This window comes from Vulpes vulpes, chromosome 3, assembly GCF_048418805.1.
Source record: "Vulpes vulpes isolate BD-2025 chromosome 3, VulVul3, whole genome shotgun sequence".
NCBI lineage: Eukaryota > Metazoa > Chordata > Mammalia > Carnivora > Canidae > Vulpes > Vulpes vulpes.
Genome location: NC_132782.1, coordinates 12,995,036 through 13,017,234, shown reverse-complemented (window position 1 = coordinate 13,017,234; position 22,199 = coordinate 12,995,036). Strand labels below are relative to the sequence as shown.

The following is a 22,199-nucleotide window of genomic DNA, read 5'->3' as shown; positions in this document are numbered from 1 at the left end:
GAAACATCATGATATAGTTGGTAACGGATTAAGAGCAATACGTGTCAGTATATATGCACTATAGTAGCTTGCATAAATTAATTAACTTAAAATCAAGCAAAAATTTGTAGTTATAGAATTAATTAGCTATCATACAATTTGGTTTACTCATTTTAGTCCTGAAGACAATGAAAATATCAGCACTTAGATTCTTTCCATTTATTATTTTAGTTGTTTCAGACACTGATTTTCATTCTTCATTTGAAAACAATCTAATCAATTGTTATAAAATTACTATGAAAGTAAGATGGATGGATAGGTGGGTAGGTGGATGGATAAATGGGTAAATGGATTATGAGATAGATATATAGGTAGATATATAGATGATAGATAGACAGGTAGAAAGATTTATAAGGTGATTCCTTGCATCAAAAATCTTAGAAAGTTGAAGTGGAAAATTTTGCTCTCCCCCCAATACACAAATATACGTTAAACTATCTTCACAGTGACTGGTAGTTATACCTATTAAAACCTGTATTGTACTCAACTGAAACCTACGTAAATAAGACTATTGCTTCTGGTGAAATGGAGTAGTTAGCATCAAACCAATGCTCCCACTGAAAAGCAATTTAAAAAGCTGGATCAATTGCAAATATATATATATATATATATTTGATATATATCAATTACATATATATCAATATATATATAATATCATCAGGGATCAATAAAGGCAAAAACTTTCCAAATATGAGCTGAGGATCTGAGGTGACCCTGGAAGTTATTTGTTGATTCTGGGTGTAGCCAGATGCCGAGAATCCATGCTGAGCCCAGGAAGAGCACTGCTGCAGGGGAACAGGAAAACACAACTTTTGACAATTTCACTGGACTAGAATGACAAGATTGGAGAGTAGTGGGACTTCAAATTCATTTTTCTTTCCAAGATATTTGCTAAGTTCCAACATTTCACAGGATAGCAGGTATAATCATAAGCCCAAACACAGAAAAAAAAAATGGAATAACCCACATGTTCATGATACTTAGGAAATAAGATCTACTAGGAGAACAAGACAGTTCAAAGTCCTCCAGGGAAAGGAGAAATGACTAAAATAATCTGCAATAACTGCTTTGTCCCTGGAGGTGCTTAATAGTGTGGAATTAGCTAGAGGCAGAATGAGGATCCTGTCACCACCCTGGAAGATGGGAGACAGATGAAACAGCAAAGATTTTGGAACTTGATCAGGCTTGGGGTGATAAAATTGGTGGCTTGAGTACACTCAAATGCAGCCAGTCTCCCACCTCAAGACATTTATCAAATTCTGAAGCTTCACAGGGTGTGAGGCTAAATATCCAAGCTGAAGACTTCTGAAAAGTAGAACAAAAATAGTATCTGACAGATTCTCAATGAAACCCTAAATTAAGGTAGTCAGCCTCTTCCCCCTTCTACTCTATCTGCCTCACAGAGGAAAGGCTGAACCTCTCTGCTGAAAATAATATCATCTGGGAATTTTTCATCTTTGTTTTTGAAAACACAATGCCTGATTTTCCATTTAAAAAATTGTCACTAGTAACTGAGAGAGAGAGAAAAAAAACAGGGAAAGGAAGCAGATGTTGTAGGTATTTGAGCTTGCAGATAAGAACTTTAAAATAATAATGACTGATACATTTCAGAAAATAAAGGAAATAACATACAAAGTATATGAAGAGATGGGCAATTTTATAATAAAATTCCAAAGGTACTGAAATGGACATTCTGGAATTGAACAATACAATTATTAGACATTAAGAACTCAATGGAAAGTTTTGAAGTCCCACTATTCTCCAATCTTGTTATTCTAGTCCAGTGCAATTGCCAAAAGTTGTCAATGGAGACAGCAAAGGACAAGATTGGTAATCTGGAATATGGTTGGGTAAGGAATAGGAAGATTTGATTTGGATATTTTATATTGAATACCAAAAGTGCTCACTAGATTTTCTGCAGCAATATAAGATTGCTGGATCATACAGCTACAGTCCATAAAAATCTAAGTATTTTTTTCATATGTTACTGAAAATCTACATCAACAGTTTCTTATATTTGTTTAGTTGATGCCTACGTGAAGGGCAGTAGTATCCCCCCCCCCCCCCCCCTTATTTTGGCTTGCTTGGGCCATCCCTTAGAGTTGCCTGTCTTCACAGCAGGTGTCTTATCTAAGTCTGTGATAAAGTATATTGAATAGAATGGAGCCAATAATATACATAAAGTCAGACCGACTACTCCTAAAGACCTCCCCCTGAGGGAAAACTCATACATGAGTTTAGGTCTACTCACAGGTCTGCATTTCTAGGTGTTCTTGATAACCTGAAATAAGACATATCTGGTTAAGGGATTTTGAAATTCTATGTGCTTCTTTACTAGGTCATCAGTCATCTTGAATTTGTTCCCTTTTCTGCTTTTGCTGGCACTACCATTTGTGGCTGAAAGCCTATTCTTCTTGACACAAAAGATAAGAAATCAACTAGGAATTCATTTGGTTCACTTTGTTTTCTTGTTCATTAATATTAAGGCTTTCCAAGAAAAGCTAATGAATCTTTTTATTTTAATTTTCCCTTAACAATAACATCTATACTTTATAAAGGAACTCTGCCAGGGGTTTAAGTAGGTGAGTTACATCTGGTTTCTTTATTAGTCACAGTAACCCCAACATGGTGTAATCCCCATTTCATATGCGGAAGTTGAGGATGATTACAGTAGATTGGCTCTGGCAAGGCCTTTATTGTGCGTGGTAACAAAGTGAGCGATGAGCGGACACTCTAGAGATGAGAAGAATGGAAGAGTGAGGGCTTTAAAGTTGGGAGAACTATACTTCAGCCATCTGACATGTGATCCCTGGACCAATGGAGTCAATCTAACATCTTTTGAAGAACAAAAGTTCTAGAATTTTTAGAATGAAAGAAATTAAATATATAAATACTCAAATTCTACATTATTGTCTAAGCCTACCAGTTAGGGTTGAGCAATCTGCTTCGGACACTGCTGGTGGCATGAACCATTCAGCTGTCATGAAAACAGAATTAGAGTATTAGTAACTGAATTGTAGTTGAATTTAACTGTATTTTTCACCTGTTCTAGTGTAATTCTATTAAAACCATGTCATTCTATTAAGGACACATGAATGAGGCCTTCAGGCATATATGACTCATATTTAAATCATATCTCAAAGTCTTTTGTAGGGTGATCATGTGATTTAGCACACAAACTGGGTGCTTTTGAGAGTGAAAGGAGCACTATTAATAATCAGGCTAGTACAACAGCACAATCTGGGACAGTCCAGGTAAAATAGGGATTTGGAATCATCTGACAATAAACCAAATGTGGACTATCTTGATTCACCATTGATGTCCACATGCAGGGACATTTCTAGTGACCTGGCTTCCAGCATAAAAAAGAGAAAAAGTTCTTTCCAAGGTACTTCAGTGTGTGGATAACTCCTATCTTTTAAACATAATTTGGGTTAAACTTGTCCATTATAACAGAGACTGGAGTGAATTAAAGAGTTCCAGGGAATCTATAAAATTTGTTTTTTTAAAAAAAGATAAGTTATAGGGAACTAACTGGTAAAAAAAAATTGACAGAGTACTAGACATTCCTGACAGACTTCTTATTGAATTTTAATTAAAATAAGAATAAGAAAATAAGTAAATGAGAAAAAGTAGTGCAAAATAGCATGAATTGCTAATAATTGGAGATAATTTGTGTGTTTTATATTTGTCTAAGAGAGAAAATGAACACAAAGAAGAAAATGAGGAAGAGAGAGGAAAGAAGAGGAGAAAGGGGAGGAAGAGAAAAATATGCTGAAGTTTTTACAGAATTTCCAATGGTGGTTATCACTGTGACCAAACATGAATCTCTTTTGGATGACACACTGTGTAGAGCACCCACTGAATCAGAAGGGAACACATAGCTTTCCCAGATAACAGAAAAAGACTTTGACTCATGTTGCTATGATCAAAACTATGAGGTCTTCCCTCAGTACCATGTGAGATACCATCCGGACCAAGCCAAGCTATAGTCCTAAGTCATCTCCACTCCTACCCCTCTCAGTATGTGCCTAGCCATGCACCACATCTCTCAGAGCAGAAGGAAGAGGATGAAGTGGGCCCTTAGGTTCTTAAGGAAGCACTTTAGAGACGTATGGTGGAAAGCTGTACAACTTTTTAGTGCTTTGTACTGTACAAATGATAGCTTACACATTTTACCTGAAAACCTACGTCAATCCTGTAAGGTATGAGGTAGAAGTTTCAAGCTCTACTCAGCAAATTTGGATAGGGCCAAAAATTAAAGACTTCAGATGTAGTTCAGAAGAAAAAAGTAAAAAAAAAATGGGAGAAATTATAAGAGCCAAGTGTTCAGTGATGGTAAAAAAAAAAAAAAAAGGAAGAAAAAAAGAAAAAAGTGCCTGTCTTATCTGAAAGAAATGCCACGCTTACATCAATGACAACACAATGCAAGTTAAGTAAATAAGTCAAGATATCATAAAGAGGCACTGCTGGAGGATGGTAAGGGGCACTGATTTGAGGCAAACTGATAACATAGCCTTTAAAATTATTTCATTTTTGAAGTAGCTGAAAAATTTACATGTAATATTCTTGATGAGTTCAAAAAGATTCAGGAAGAGAAGCTTCTACAAAACTGTTAGAGGTGTTATTCAAGAGAGAATAGGGTGAAATAATGGGAAAAAAGAAGGCTAAAACGGGTTGTAAGAAAATGCAAAATTTAAGAGAAAGGTTAAAATAGAATTTGAGATAGTAAAGAGCACTTATGAAAAAAATTAATTCAGCGTATTGAATTTATTCAATATGGGGAAAAACTTGAGAAATTTTTCCATAATGCAGGAACAAATCAAAACATAAAAACGATGGCCTGGATAATGATGGATATGAAGGACTGAGATATGATCAAAGAAACAGAACTGTTTCAAAGGAAGAAAGGGAACAAGAGCAAGGACATATACAATTAAACTTAAAAGAAAAATTTTTCAAGCTGAAGAAGGATCTGAGAGGATAAAACCAAAGGTGCATCATGACACCTGGATATGCTCTTATAAAGTTTTGAATTTTAAAGATAAAAAATAAATAATAAAAAAGACAAGCTGGTCTCAAAGTTCTTCAAAGACATTATATACTGTGATAGAGTAGAATATTGCTTATAAGGCATTTTTGTTTTGTTTGTTTTCATGATGGACATCAATGAGAATGAAGAATTCTCTTTATAGACGAGATTCTGTTATTTATGTATGAAGAATTAGAGGCATATTTTTCAATATATAAAAAAAATTCTCAGATAAAGAAAATGATTATTATAGCCACTCTGGGGAAGAAACTAAGATGTGTTATCTACAAGCCTTTTGCATGCGAGTGCAAAAGATGATTCAAAATTAAGAATAGAAGAATAGAAAAATTTTTGTATAAAAATGCTTATTGAGTGCCTGGGTGGCTCAGTAGATTAAGTGTCTTCTTCAGCTTGGGTTATGTTCCCTGGGTCCTGAGATCGAGTCCAGCATCGGGGTCCCCACTCAGCAGTGGGTCTGCTTCTTCCTCTGCCTCTCTGCCCTGCTTGTGAGTTTCTCTCTCTCTCTCTGTCATGCTCTCAGATAAATAAAACTTTAAAAAATGCTTATCATTTGAATTAAAACCAAATATTATAAATAATATTATTTATAATTATATAATATAAATATATAATATTTAATGTATAATATATAAAATTATAATATAAATATATAATTATCAGTTACAAAACTGAATATAAATGTAAAAACACTTTAAAAATGTGTATGGAAAAGAATATATTTTAGATATTCATGACATTTATCTTATCTCAATAATGCAGTAATTCAGGGCTCTAATCACAACTTAAAATAGATTCTGTAAATGTCGAAAGTGAAGAAAAGCGAGGAAAATAAAATGAGTTAATTTTTTTGGAGTTTAATGAACTTAAACATTCATACATTCATTCATTGAGTGAATAAGTCATCAAATATTTATGGAGCACCTGCATGTCAAGTTCTGTGCTAGATATAGTGTTAATAATATAAAAAAATTCCATGGGACCAAGTAAATATACAAATATATATAAAGTGGGATCAGTTTATGAGGGAGAAGAAATCAGTGGTACAGGAAGAGTAAACACTTTAATTTGAGTAGTCAGGATAAGCACCTTAAGGTGTTGCCCAAATTTAAAATTTCATTAGAAGAATAAATACAAAAAAAAAAAAGAACGAGGCAGAAAAATTTGATAAACCAATATGGCATACTAGCTTTAACAAAAATTATAATTTACAAAGTTATGTTAATTCAAGTGTGGCGAAATTAGCATTGAAATCACCATTCCTTTTAGCAGAATAAAAATAATCATTCTGAATTAAATGACAGTGCTTAGTAAATTAAAAAAAAAAAAAAAAAAGGTGTTATTTCCCAGAGTTTGGAAACTCAATTAAATAATTGTGTAAAAAAAAAATATTTCAAAAGCTTACCTTACACTTCAAAACATATTCTAAGCTAATAAAATACTTAAGTGTAAGTGCAATAAATAACAATAACAAATAGATGTGCTTTTTTTCAAAGTTATATATAGTCAACATTTCACACATTTCACAACATTTCTCCTAAGAGTATGCATAAAATAAAAACTTTCTCCTAGCCCAGACACACAATGCTTTTTCATATGCAAAGGAGACTGCTGTTAAATTTTTCACGTATCTCGAAATGTTCTCTGTATATAACTGCATACATATGTGTTTATTTGTGCATAAAACACATGTATACATATATGTCTCTATATAAAACCACACTTTTCATTTTTTTTACAAATGGGAAAATTATATACCCAATCATCCACATTTGCTTTTTCTTTTTACTGAAGAATGATGCAAATCCATTTCCATTACCAAAGCAAATAAAGTTATTCACCATAATTAAACATTTAAAAGTCTTAGTTATTTACCATTTCAATAACTGAAGAAACATACTTGAAAATATTCAATACCCACTCATGACTAAAATCTTGCAATTAAGAATAAAAGGAAACTTTAAACTTCACAAACAGCATGTGCAGAAAATCCTCTAGGTAATAGCACATTTCATGATAAAAAGTGAATACTTTATATTTATTAAGAATGAGATGGGGGCACCTGGCTGGCTCAGTCGGTAGAGCATGTGTCTCTTGGTAATGGGGTTATGAGTTCAACCCTTACACTGGTGTACAGCTTACTTAAAAAAAAAAAGCCAAAAATGTCTCCTCTTGCCCCTTTATTTTGGCATCATACTGGAGCGTCCTGCCAGTATAATAGGACAAGAAAAGAAATATGAGACATAATGAGAAAGGAAGAAGTACAACCATCAGTATCCACAGACAACAAGAGTATATATTTGAAAAATCCAAAAAATTACTATACCTAGTAGAAGCACAATCAAATACCACCACACATCTACTAGAATATAGAATATACCACAACACATTGAGTAGAACACCATTTTTAAAAAACGAATATTTCTATATGCTTACATGTGTGTACAAGCACAGAGAGAGAAAAAAAACTAGGAGGAAATACCCCTGTTTCTAAGTAGGAATATCAATAATTTTTAAATTTTCTTTAAATTTTCTATCTTAATAGAAAATCATACTGGATTTATAACAATAACAAAACAATAAACCCCGTTTACTTTTTTTCAAATAAGAAACATGCTGTCATTTGTCATCAGACAACATGTTTCTATATTTAGATGAACTTTTCGCAGTCGGATATCTTTTATGTCTTATTTTTCTGTTGTCTATATTCATAAGAAACAACTAGACTGTTTATAAAATTATTAATAATCTCCTCACCCCCAAACCTGCACATGTTATTCTACTATTTTCTAGCGTTTTATAGGTTGGAGAAATACTCTGGACAGCTTAGCTTTTGTTGTTTTGTATATGACTGATTTTCTTTCCAGGATGCTTGTATATTTTTATTCTTTATCCTAGATCTTTAAGATTTTTTTAATGGAAGAAGTAACTCAATATTATACAATAATAACAACAGTAGCCTACAAATGAACATTACATATATGCCAATTAAATTCCAACACATTTCAAACATCCTCCAATATATTCCTAAGAAATATATTAAAAAAGTCCACCTTTTTGTTTTTTGGTTGTTTTTGTTTATTTTGGAATGAAGAAGCAGAGATACAGGGAGGTTAAATATTTTTCCCAACCCACTTTCCTGAACTCCAACAGTCAGAAATTAGATCCAAGCAATCTGGTGCCAAAATTCAATGCTTTCAATTGCCAGGTTGTAAGGTTTACTCTTTATAGCAAAACATTTACTCTCGAAATTCCTCATCTTTTAGAAATAATTACATAAAATATGTTTTTAAATGACTTCACCCATGACATAAGAATAAAATAGGCATCCCTATAGTGCAGTTGTTATCAATAAATGATGTGATACAATTCATCTCAATGTTCTTGATAGACCAGTGTGCCATTTATCATTCTATTCCTCTAAGCTGCAGATCCACCCTCTGTGGCTCTGCTCGGGATCCTGGAACATTTCTCCCTTGCCAGCTGGCAAGATGGTAAGTTTCATCAGTGGAGGACCCTGGAGGGATCCTGAAGGAGAAACTGTGGTTGGTTTCTGCTCATCATCTCTACTGGCAGGCTCCTGTAGAGCTCTGTGGCCAGCAGCAAATGGCACCTCTCCATGGGACCTCTCTCTGCACCCTAGAAGCTGATTTCCCAGCCAGTTTCTCAGTGTAGCCTCTCAGTGAATTTTTTTGCCTGCTATTCCTTAGTCTTCTTTATCCCTTTGTACCCAATCTCCTGTTACTCCCATTTCCTGTTACAGCTAATGATTCTTTAAACTTTCCCTTTTTGAGTTACTGTATGTTTCTTGTCTCCTCATTGAATTCTTACTGAAAAAAAAAAGCCTTAAGTACTACAAAATATAAGTGGCTTTTTTCTGTTGAGTATCATGTATATGTATTTGTGATCATCTCCAAACTTCCAAAATTTCCAGTTTCAGTAATCTCATTTATACACTAGAAGTAATAACACATATCTTAAAGGATAGAAGTAGATAAACACAAATGTTTATAAAAAATACTTGACATATTGTGAAAACAAAATAGAAATGTAAGTTATTATGACTACATAGTAAGCTCTGTGAGGGTGGGTCATTTCTATCCTTCTATTCCTGGGTACCCACTGCCTTTCACAGAGCTTGGTACACTGTGGGTGCTCACTAAATGTTTTGATGAGCATATGTATAGACACATGTTTATACATATGGAGTCTATTTTACTCCATTTCATGTTTGTTAAGTCTATTTGAACTGAATTTCAAAAATGTCACATAAACAAGTCAAGCGCTTTCAACTTTGCAAAAGGTAAATAATATATCACAAAGATATATCTAATATTCTTCAAATATATCCCCGAATCTTCTGGAATCTTGCCTCAAACATATTTGTTGTAATAAACAAGGACAGAAAATCTGCAACAAACTATGTTATCAAAGAGACTAAAACTTTGGTGCACTATTTAATTAGCTATTTTCAGGTACATTTTGTGAGGTTATTTATTCTTTGTCACCTGATAAGATACATATAATTGATTATAATTCTCCTTTTGTATTCTGTAAGTGCAAAGGTTCTGATGGCAAACTTTATATTATGGCATAATTTGAATATTGCTTAAAGCATTTATTAAGTGGATAAATAACTTCATAATTGATGCCCTTTATTTTCAGGGAGAAGAGAAATGACTTTCATAAATTGTTTTGCACTCTCAATAGTCTCTCTTACAACATTTTCACCAAAAAGCCTAGACAGATATCAAACTAAAATATGCCATTATGGCCAAGAGGTAGCTGTACAATTTTTCCTTCTTGCATCAGTACATGGGCTTGTATACACATCTACTATTTGTTCCTCCTATTGCAACATTTTTTTTTTCTTAATGAGCTCCAGCAACTTGTCAAGGAAATTTCATTGTTTTTGTTTTTTCCCTAAGAGTGTAGAATTAGCAACACTTTACAAGCTGTTTTGATTGTAGGGAGGAAAGGAAGGCCAGGATTCTGGATTCCAAACACTTTTAAAAATAATTTAAAAATGCTTATTTTTAGTGGACTTCCCTGGTGTGTGTGTGTGTGTGTGTGTGTGTGTGTGTGTGTGCACGCGTGCGCGTGGTGTTTCTAAAAAGAAAGGGGACAAAGGAAAACATCTGAGCCATTATATGTGTGTATTTATACAGTATAATATATGTATAGACATTTTCCTTTTGCTTCAGATAAATGAAGAACAATATCTGTATAAAGTAGATACTGACTTTGTGACATAACAGCATTGCAGTGAGTGTAGGATCTAATGCTATCCCAAGCAAGAATAATGAATTAAGCCAAAAATATGTCCAAAGCACATATTTGCCTAATGAAATATATAATAGGATAGATAAACGAATGAATGAATGAAGTTGAGTTTTTGAGGCACAGATTTAGCAATACATAACTAGAAACATTGGGCTCTCTCATGAATTGACCACTTTTTTCAAGAATGTCATAAACTGCTTTGTGTGTCTATTAGAACGTTTGTTTCCATTCTTCACTGCACTTAGTGTATTTTGTTATTGTAAATAACAAAGCTTAGTAAACATTTCTAAGTAACATTTGATTTGTTTATATTGAGAATTGACAGAATGTGTAAGAATGGCCTATCATGGGCATTTTCACTGTGAATTGAAAAAAATAAGCAAGAAGAAATAAAACTCTTAACAAAAATCCAGTGGGTCATGGAAGACAGAAATCAGAACAGCCGGTGTCATTTTCTTTGAAGCTTTAACTGAGCACTGTCTGTTTCGTCATCCGTTTTTATTGACTAACTAAATAGCTAGTCATGCTTTGCTTCAATTATCATTTTAGATTGATAGGTCAGTTTCTCTTACTCAAGTCTCATTTTTAAAAAAAAAACCAATAATATTCTATTGACACGTCATAAAAATGTGGATATTGGCAGCTCTGACACAAAGTTTTTTCAGAGCTCATCATTTAAGTTGATGTATTAGAAGCAAAATCCATAGCTGATCACCTTACCCCAAAATGGGAAATCACATATTCACACAAACAACATTCTTTGCCTGTCTGCTAGGCACTGAGTATGCAAGTACAACTTGTCTTGCGCTTGATGAACTTACAGTTGTTTATGGATTCAAAGAACTTGGAAACAAAAATCTTACAGAGAGACTTTAAAATAGTTCACTCTGATTATAAATATATCTTTTATAGGTTTTATAGAGTGCACTTTCCCTAGCTGGCAAACAAAACCTGTGTTTTAAATTTCTACTAAAACTAGTGCCACTTTGAGTTCTATGCAGCATACTTCTCATGTAATATTCCAAGTAATACCCACAACATGTCCAAGAGATACCATTATTAACTTTATTATCTTAAAGTAATATCTTAAAACTAAAGCCAAGAGTAGTTAAGTAACTTACCTAAGACTGCACAATTTTTATGTGCCAAATACAGGATTTTTAAGCTGGACTTGCCTATCACCAAAGTATATATTTCATCAATTTTATCACATGAGTCTGTCTGTATATGAAAGAGTACACTCTCACAAATTACAGCTATGTTCAATGATTTTCAGCATTTCAAAACTATTAAGTAATGTATTTTGGATCTATATTCCACAAAGGGCACATATTTTTTTATTGGAGTTCAATTTGCCAACATATAGCATAACACCCAGTGCTCATCCCATCAAGTGCCCCCCTCAGTGCCCGTCACCCAGTCACCCCCGCCCCCCACCCACCTCCCCTTCCACCACCACTTTTTCTTTTCCCAGAGTTAGGAGTCTCTCATGTTCTGTCTCCCTTTCTGATATTTCCCACTCATTTTTTCTCCTTTCCCTTTTATTCCCTTTCACTATTTTTTATATTCCCCAAATGAATGAGACCATATGTTTGTCCTTCTCCGATTGACTTATTTCACTCAGCATAATACCCTCCAGTTCCATCCACGTTGAAGCAAATGGTGGGTATTTGTAGTTTCTAATGGCTGAGTAATATTACAAAGGGCACACATTGATATGTAATTGTGAATAATACAGACAAAGAAATCATAACAACGTGTAGAACACGTAGGACCATCACAGGGACATATGTAGAGCCTGACTCTGCATTCGAAGGAGGGGTTGCATTTGAGGGAGCATCAAAAGGAGACATCTGGGATCATTTTATCTGTCACTCTAATGCCAGTGGCTCAGAACACCAACTTCCCTTTAAGCTATCTAGCATTTTCTGTTTTGTAGAATCCTGTACTTCTCAAAGTGATTGCATAGGGGTACATCAAAGAGGTGAACAATTTTCCACAGACTCATGTCTCTTATTGAAATAGCTATTCACATATCTAGAGGTGAGGTTTCTCTTAGACTGTCTTTGCAGTCCTGATTAATGATAGTTTGACTTGTCTTCTTGCACTTCAAGTCCAAGATATTTTGGGTATAGAAGACATATCAAATCTATTGTTGTGAGGAAGTAAACAATTATAAATACAAAAATGAAGAGTGTAAAAGACATACGCAGTAATACCAGCTGGATTGAAAAAGTAAGCTTGAGCTGAATGAAATGAAAGTACATGGTTGGAACAGTCCTGCCACAGAAAGAAGTGTCAGGCACAGGAGCTCACTTCAGGAATTGCTGTAAATTGATTTACAAATACGGCAACAGGAAAAGAGAATTGATACCACTTCTACAATCACCTGACAGCCTACTAACACATAAACAATTCAGAAAATATCTTGCCAGATTCAAGAGCTAATTCTATTGAAATTCAGTTAGAAGTCAATCGGAGAAGGACAAGCAGTGTATGTTCTCATTCATTTGGGGAATATAAATAATAGTGAAAGGGAATATAAAGGAAGGGAGAAGAAATGTTGGGAAATATCAGGAAGGGAGACAGAACACAAAGACTCCTAACTCGGGGAAACGAACTAGGGGTGGTGGAAGGGGGGAGGAGGGCGGGTGTTGGAGGGGAATGGGTGACGGGCACTGAGGTGGACACTTGACGGGATGAGCACTGGGTGTTTTTCTGTATGTTGGTAAATTGAACACCAATAAAAATTAATTTAAAAAAAAAAAAACACTAAGAACAAAAAAAAAAAAAAAAAGAAATTGAATTTTAAATTACATTTAAATGATTCCTTTGTCCTTAATACTCTTATAGCCGCTCAGGGCATCCAGTTTTCTTCCTTTATTCCCACAGTTCATAATTGTCTATTTTGCTATGGGATTATATATTTACTATCTACGTTATCCACCGGAATGAAAGTCCCATTTGGGAAGGAAACATATTTTTATTCACCAGGGTATAGCTGGTGCCTGGTTTCCAGGGTACCCTATGAATTTGTTGCTTGAATAAATGAATATTAATTTTATAGATATATTAGCATTTATCTCTATATTTTTGTGCACATGTCCCTCATCTCCTAAAGAGGAGCTCCTTGAGAGCAAGACTATAATCCTAACTTGTATTTGTGTCTTCTCGGTCTAGCCTAAAGAGATACTCAACCAGTTAGTGCTAAGTGAATTAATCCTACCCAGATGTTGCAATATCGCTTCACTGACATAAACAACTCCAACATAAAACTTCCTCAAATGACTATACTGGAGAGAGGGAAGATCCAAGGATTTACTTCAGAATAGTGTTCCCTATTGCTGTCCAAAGAAAGTTTTCGTTGATTTGAATTTTTACAGTACTTTTCTGTATTTATGTGTCATAAATTGTTAGTTATTTCCATGCTGACTGGCCTGTACCCAAAACTTGAAACTTTGATCTCACTCCAGTCCAACTCCAGCCTCTCTCCAGACACAGGCTAGATATTGGTACAGATGAGAATTCAGTGGTATTTCCCTTAGCAAACAAATATCCAAGACAATACAATTTAGCATATTAGACCAGAGTGCAAGAAATCACTCAGGAAGTTTCTTAAAATGCACTGCTATTCAGAGAGTCTAAATCAATGAGAGTAAGCTACATTTGCTCTAAACTGTTAAGTTGCACAAAGAAATCTGAATGTTAATAAACATGCTAGGAGGGTGATTTGAGAACCTTTGGGCCAGATCATAAGACTTGAGAGTTTAAAGAGGATGTTTTATGCATCCTTGCATTGCCAGGGCCTATGTCTGACACATAATTGGTGTTTATATCCTTCCTTAAAATGTAGATGTCTATGCCCCCTAGAGAATATGGTTTTTTTTTTTCATGATATATTTTCTTTTGTTAAACTTCTGCCCTGGAATTCAGTTCCTATTATTTCTTGTCCTATGCTTTGGCTTGACCTCAATAGAAATTCAACCTCTTGGCTTATATTTAATGAGAACCTTCTTTATGGCATTAGCAACTCCCAATATCACTTAAGATATCTGAATTGTTTAATAGTCAGTTGAAACACAAAAAACTTAGACAAAGTCCTATAGCCACTACCCATCCAAATTTCCTAGTGATAAATAAATAAATATTGAATTAACTCCTTTACAAACTAGTAAAAGAATCTACATTTTGTTCTTCAGATAATCCAATGTTCATAAATTAAGCTGTATTCAAAAATATTTTTTCAAGTTATATGATTTTATATTACCTCTCCTAAAATACTTTCTTCACTACTATTTTTAAAATTGCAAATCTGTAAAAATCTTCCATAACATTGAACAGAAATTGAAATAATGGTCTCTAAAAATATGTGCAAACAACAAAAGGCCAGTTTCACCACCCAAGTGACCATGATGGTTTTTGTTGATGTTGCTATTATAAAATTTAAACTTAACTTTTTTACAGCTTTTTACAGTTCTTAAGCACATAGGTATGGAGCCTAAAAATTTTTACTATAGTACTACAGAAATTTTAGTATCTTTTTAAAAATATTTTATTTATTTATTCATGAAAGACCCACAGAGAGAGAGAGATAGAGACACAGGCAGAGGGAAAGCAGGCTCCATGTGGGGAGACTGATGGGAGACTCGATCCTGGGACTCCAGGATCACATCCTGAGCCAAAGGCAGATGCTCAACTGCTGAGCCACCAAGGCATCCAAAAATTTTAGTATCTTAACTTCACTTAATCAGAAAGTTGCAATACAGTTAGAGATTTTTCTATTTTAAAATTTGTTAGTAATACATGAACAATGCTTTCTTGCTATAAAATCTAATAGCGTAACAACCTGATACATCTTAGAAAGCTTTCTATGTCAGTATCAAGTGAACTATCCCATTTATCTCAATCCTATGTAATATTCTGTCGTACAGATGAACCATAATTTATTTAATAATTCCCCTATTGATAGGCATATAAGTTATACCTAATATTATTTTATAAAATCAATACTATAATAAATATCCTCCACCATTGATGGTTGTACTCATGCGTAGGGTTTATTTTACATCAATAGATAAAAGTTGACATGGAATTTTTTGGTTGATATTTTGAATTTTATTTAACACTATGAAGTTGTCTCTCCAAGAGATCATACCATTTCTTTACTGCAACATATGAGAGGGTCTATTTCTTTATATATCCTACAAATGCAAATTGTTACACAACTTTTGTTTCATTTTGATGAAAAATATTCTTATATTAATTTTATTTTCTCATTTATTTGCAATGCTCTTTACATTTTCATATGCTTATTATTCATTTACAGTTTTGCTTTGGTTCACACACTTTTCTCCAATTTTAAATTTGATTATCTCTTCTTTGTATATGCTTCCTACATATTCTGGACATTGACATTTTGTTGGTTATATTTGCTACAGTATTTTCTTTCTTTTTTTTTAACAAGTTAATATATTCTTCATAGAACAGAAGTTTAGTATTTTTGTGATATCAATCTCATATTTTCTCTTTCTGGTTTCTGTTTTTGGTGTTTCTTATGAATTCCTTTCCCTCTCTGAAAGCTTAATGAAGATAACTTCTACATTTTTCTAAGATTTATTAGGGTTTTGAGTTTTATGTCTGGCACTTTAAAACATCTGGAAGAGATTGTGTGTATAATAAAACACAGGGTTTTTAAATCTATTTATTCATTTTTACAGACAATTATCCAAGTACTAGTTTACTGCTAGTCTATCCATTTTCAACTAACTTGAATGCTAAATGTTTGGCAAAATAAATTCCACAGGATACGAGTTCCCTTCTGGAATCTCTAATTCATATCTGATGTCTATATAGGTAGAGTCCTGCCTTATTATACTTATTGGCCCCTGCGTAGCCTTATTTCTTATCTATATTGTGATTTTTGATTGTGAACTCATGTTCATTGGAACTTTATCTTCGGGATTTTATTGAGGCCCCAATTGAAGGTACATTCCTCCAGAGAGGATTCAGATTTTGCTTCTAAGCCATTTACCAAATTAGATCTATTAGAAATTAATATTAAAATTCCTAGTTTCCTGTCTGTAACATAAATAAAAGTAATGGGCTACATGTTCTGATACCATTTCCCATAGTGCAGTATGTCAGCCTTAGGAAAAGAGAATGAAGATATTTAAGCAATGAGTCAAAAGCACTGTGAATTAATGGTATAAAATAGGTTTGGAAGTAGTGTATCAAATTCTTCCCTGATATTTATGAAAAGTAATGGTCCTACCCAGTCACTGGAGAATGATTACATATCCCCTAATAAATCTGGAACTATCTAGAATGTTAAATGCTAAAATATTAGACCAAATAAACTATTAAACAGAGTTTGGCAAGAAAGGATTTTTTAAAAAACAAATGGAACAACTAGTTCTTTGTCTTATGCAATACAAAGCCTGCAATATTCTTTAAGACCTTCTGAGACCCTCTGGATGGGACTTTGTGTACTCTTCTAATTGAGGCCTCATATATTATTTCATCAGTTTGATGTTGCAAATAAAGAATCCTAACCGTGACATGCAGAATTTATTCATAGAACATTATTTTAGCCCCATCCCCATATTTATAGATGTGGAAAAAGAGTCAAATATAGAAACATGTAGCTCTTCCCAAAGAGAAAGTTTCATGTGCTATTATTATTTGTGTTTCACATTTATTATTAATAAGTTGTTATTCTTATAATTCATCATGGACACTATATATTTTAAAGGGCATGTGAAGCCACATTAACAGGAATAAGAAGTTATGATTATATGTTAAATATTTATAATTAATTTTGATTTCAAGTAAATAAGGTATTTCTAATATTAAATGTCCATAAAATTTGAACAGAGAAAATGCAGATTTTTAATGAAAGTATTTGGCTCAAAATCTGAAAATATAATTACATTATAAAATTCATATACCTTGAAAAATGGATTTAAAAAAATAATTGTTAATCAGGGAATATGCTTGGTCGCTTCCCACCCCCACCACCCCCCCCCGCCCCTTCCCATTTCTGGGGATATCTAGAATTTAGGATTGCCCTAGAATGTTAGTTTTCTATCATGGTGAAAAACAGTCAAATACTCCACTGCTTCAATTTTGTAAATATTTTAAAAACATGTCAATGAACATTTTAATCACCTCTGAAAGCACAAAAGTCAAGTGTTCCCTTTTCATTTAAACCTGACATCCTTTTTAATCTAGAAGCTGAGTGTAATTAACCTGAATTGTTTTACTCCTAACTTAGAATCTAGAGCTTTCTCTTGCCCAACCTCATGGGGATAAAAAGACATTTATTGAATTGGTAAGGTTCAAACATATAAAAACATCCTTATTTCCTCCCAGATTCCTTACTTTCAATGCTTCTTCATGATTTTGCTAGATCTACCTGGAACTTTCACCCTTCCTGTCAGTAAACATTTGCTGAATTTATGGATATTGCTACTACTTCCTCTCTGTTTTTATTTCTGATACCAAAAAATAGCTCTTTAATAACTGGATTCTAGATACTTCTCAGAAGCTTCGTAGAACTACTTTATTGTTTTTTTCCACTCTCTTCTCACTTTTTTCCCTCCATTCCTATTTCTGTATCCCTTTGTCTCTTTCTCTTTTTCCCCGTATCTCCTCTCCCCCCCCCCACTGTTGCTTCTTTTCTTCTTTCTTTCTTCCCTTTCATTAAAAATAATTGCCTCAAAGTAATGTATTCTTAGTCATGTGCTAATACTTAGTGAGTTTTTTGTCTTTAAACCCAACTAGGATTGCCTCACCAACACCTGTCACCAAACTTGTCCAGTATGGACCTACTGCATTCATAAACCTCTAACGTTGCCTTTATTTTGGAACACTGATGGTCATATGAGCGGTGCCAACCTGGATAAACACATTGAATCATAAACTCAGTTTAAGATGTGGGGTTCTTGTGTTTCACCTTTGTGCTAACATTCTAATTTCAAACCTATTAGGTAATTCTCAAGTCCCTTTCCCTCGAGTAACCAATTCCTTGTTTGGCTTCCATGTATGGACTCCAAGACTTCAGCCAGCCCCATGAGTCTGCCTGGACTCCTTGCCTCCTATATGGATCTGTCCTTTGGAGGCCAGAATAGAACAACAAATACACCAAATGTGCATTTGCATTTGCATTTCGCTTTGCACTGGCGACAGCAGTAAGGTATAAGCGTTTTATTGATGTGTATCTTTCCTCTGCTTTAAGTAACTGCACAGACTAGCCATATAGTTTCTCCAATCATGGGAAAGATCACTCAGGGAGGATTCTGCTCCAAATCTTCCTGAATATATTTATCTTGAGTTATCTTGAGCACATCAAAAACATAATTTTGTATGCTTTTAAGAAGGAAGGAAAAGAGAAAATAGTTTATTCAAGTCTTAGCTTAAATGTCACCTTTTTGTTGTGGCTGATCATAACCATTTTTTTTCAGAAACGAATTTTAATATTTACTTTAACATTGCTTTTAGTACGATGCTGACACTGGCTGTGTGGAAAGGGTTCTGGAGAGATGTTCATAGCAGCACACACCTGTGGCTCTTCTTTGGTTCTGGAGGCTTCAGGGCGGCCAATATTGCTTTGTCAAAGCCATTCTTTAGGCCTTTCCTTGTGAATGCAGAACACTCCACATACTTGACCACCTTCAGGTCACTGGCCAGCTTTTCAGCAGTCTCTGGAGTGATAGACTTCTGTTTGTTCTTGGCGAGTTCCTCAGTAGTAGAGGGGTCATCTCGGAGATCAATTTGGGTCCCAACAAGCAAGAAAGGAGCTTTGGACAGTGGTGAGTTATCTCAGGCACCCACTTTTCTTTCACATTTTCAAATGAGAATGGAGAGACACTGAAAAACAGACTAGAAATACATCTGTTTGTGGACAACTCAGCGGTTGTAATCTGTCATAATCCTCTTGCCCTGCAGTATCAAAAAGTCCAAGGGTGTATGGCTCTCCACCAATCATAGTCATGGCTGCATACTTGTCACAGTCAGCACATACTCAGATGGAAATTTGTTTGTTGAGTAGGATATCAGGAGACATGTTTTACCAATGGCACCATCGCCCACAACGAACGTGATTGTCTGCATTGCTGAAACAGTTTTGTATCCACTTTAAATATTTCAAATTCGATGATGACCTCAGCTTCTCCACCGGGGCGCTAGAAGCACTCTGATCATAACCATTTTAATAAAAAATGAAAACCTCCATCATGCTCCATCCCCTCTATCATAGTCTGTATTTTCCATAGAACTTATTACCTTTTGGTGTGTAATTTACTTCTACAGCATTTTTATTGTATATGGTTATGTTATAATACAGGCTGCACAAGAGCAGGGTCTTTCTTTTCTTTCTTTTCTCTTTGTCTGTTTTATTCATTGCTGTCCCCAAGCACTTAGACTAGTGCCTGGCAGATTTAGGCCCTAAATAAATATTTACTGATTGAATGAATAAGTGGATAAGTGAAAATACCACATCAAAAATGTGCTCTAGGAATAGATACACATTCTGACTCTATAATCAGAATATTTAAAATAACAGTTCTTTCCAGATGTAATGAGATAAAATGAATGAATGAGTTTCAAGAGGGATATTTATATTTGTTGTTCTCTTTCTTTGATGCCATCATGTTTTAAAATTAAGTATGACCATACACAAGCTCAAAATGAGTTCCTGGGATTTTGATTATTAATCACTGGAAATTTTCCAGCATTCCAAGGTGCTGATTTATTGCCTCCATGTGAGAGACCTCATGAATAGACCTTTCATTACAATTTCCTCAGAATAGCAAACTCCCAGCTGCCCCTTCCAGTAGAGACCATGATTTAACTCTGGAATTTGTTTTGACTCACTGACTATAAAAGCACCGAAAGGAACATGTGGGAATCATTGAAAAACTGCAGGTAAAACCCACTTTAAGAAAAAGAGGGGGAAATGGCCTATCTGAGTAAACAGATGGAACATACCAAATACTTATATGACAAAAAGGATTCTTCATTTTGTACAGGGTGTTATCTTAGGATTATTTTGTTCTGCTTCCCTGACATTTTTACTAATGATGACATTTTTACTAATGAAAAGTCTCTTATGTGAATTAAAATAACATGTCTGTTTTATAGGAGATTGTCTGGGGGCATGAAATAAGGTATGGATGGGTAAGGAAACAAGTCTGGAGGCAGAAGCCTGTGTTAGGAGTCTTGAGTCCATCATGGTGTTTGTCCAGAGACTAGGTTTAAAGCTTTGGCTGAGTCTCATTAGACAGAACAAGCCAGTCAGAGCAGAACAAATGGTGCTGATGGCCTTCACTGGAGTTGCTCTGTGACTAAATGTCTGATTTATTTATGTTTCCAAACGAAGCCCTTTTTTATTAAAGGAATAGTTGTTAATTTTAAGGTATCCTGTATTGCACTTTACTTAACTTTGTTGACTTTAGGTATTTAGAAAATGGTTTGCTTCCTGATCTGAGAGGATTCATTTTCCCAAGAAAATTAAGCCCTAGAAAAGATGTTATGGAAAAATGCATAGCCTCACAGGAGATATTTCTGTTCTAATGATAAAAACATTGTTTTTCAGTATACTGAAAAGGGAACACAGGTGAAATTCTATTTTCTTTATTTTAGCATTAGGAAATACTACAGAGAGGGGACCGTCACTAGCTCTTGAAGGCAATCTTTTTAATATATGGATTGCTATTGATTTATTTTACAAACATGGATTATTTTTACATTTATCCACATACATTTTAATTACGGTAAATTTGCAGAGAAAGGGTAACATAAAATGAACAAGTAGCATCTGAGTCCCTTCCTATGACAAGGGTAGGTAAATTCTTTGGAGAAATGGCATCTTCTAAGACTAGACTGTCCAAAACAATGACTATTTATACTTAAATTAATTAGGATTCAACAACATCAACATGTTGCTTGGTCACACTAGCCATTTTCTTTTTCTTTTTATTTTTTTTAAAGATTTTATTTATTTATTCATGAGAGATAGAGAGAGAGAGAGGCAGAGACACAGGCAGAGGTAGAAGCAGGCTCTATGCAAGGAGCCTGACATGGGACTCGATCCCTGGTCTTCAGGATCAGGCCCTGGGCTGAAGGCAGGCACTAAACCAGTTAGCCACCCGGGCTGCCCATACTAGCCATTTTCTAAGTGCCTAATAACCATCAGTGTGTTAGTGGTTAGTGGTTAGCACATTGGACAGCAGACTTATGGAGCACTTTTATCATACAGAAAGCTTTTCTCTGAAATGTCTCTAAAATGATTTTAAATGAAAAAATAAGATACATAAACAACAATAACTCACACACAAATACATATATTGCACATACATCAATATTCCAGAAACACTGATGACTGAAAGTATCCCACCACTTAACGGGTAGTAGAAGATTAAAAAAAGAAAAATCAGAACCCTCAGTTTGATTTGTAAAATCTGTCAGAGAAGATGAATGGCCATTATAACAATAAAGAATGAATCTGCTTTAATGGAGCAGAATAAAAAGAGAAATACAGCAGGTAATTTCTAAGGTTTATTACAAAAGCCTTGAAAGAGCGACGTTGGATGTATATTTTATCTGTTAGCATTTTACATGTTGATGACTTAGAAGATTAATATTAAAATTATGGTTTAGGGACTACAAGTGAAAAGCAGGTAATTGTCATATTTAAACATTTAAACTTGATGAACATTACCCAGTCACCTGTGCTACTTGAAGCATCCTTTGATCCAGAATTTTTCTGCAGAAAAAATAATTTTTTTACTCTACATACAGGTAGATCAAACTGAAGTAGATCAAACCA

The 22,199-nt window shown here is 34.3% G+C and overlaps 1 protein-coding gene and 1 pseudogene across 1 annotated transcript in view; both read right to left on the bottom strand.

Moving 5' to 3' along the window:
* The window catches only part of XIRP2 (xin actin binding repeat containing 2), a 353,649-nt gene that overhangs the window by 76,697 nt on the left and 254,753 nt on the right, over positions 1–22,199 (bottom strand). The window lies entirely within an intron of this gene.
* LOC112916526 (cell division control protein 42 homolog pseudogene) lies at positions 18,907–19,483 on the bottom strand (annotated as a pseudogene).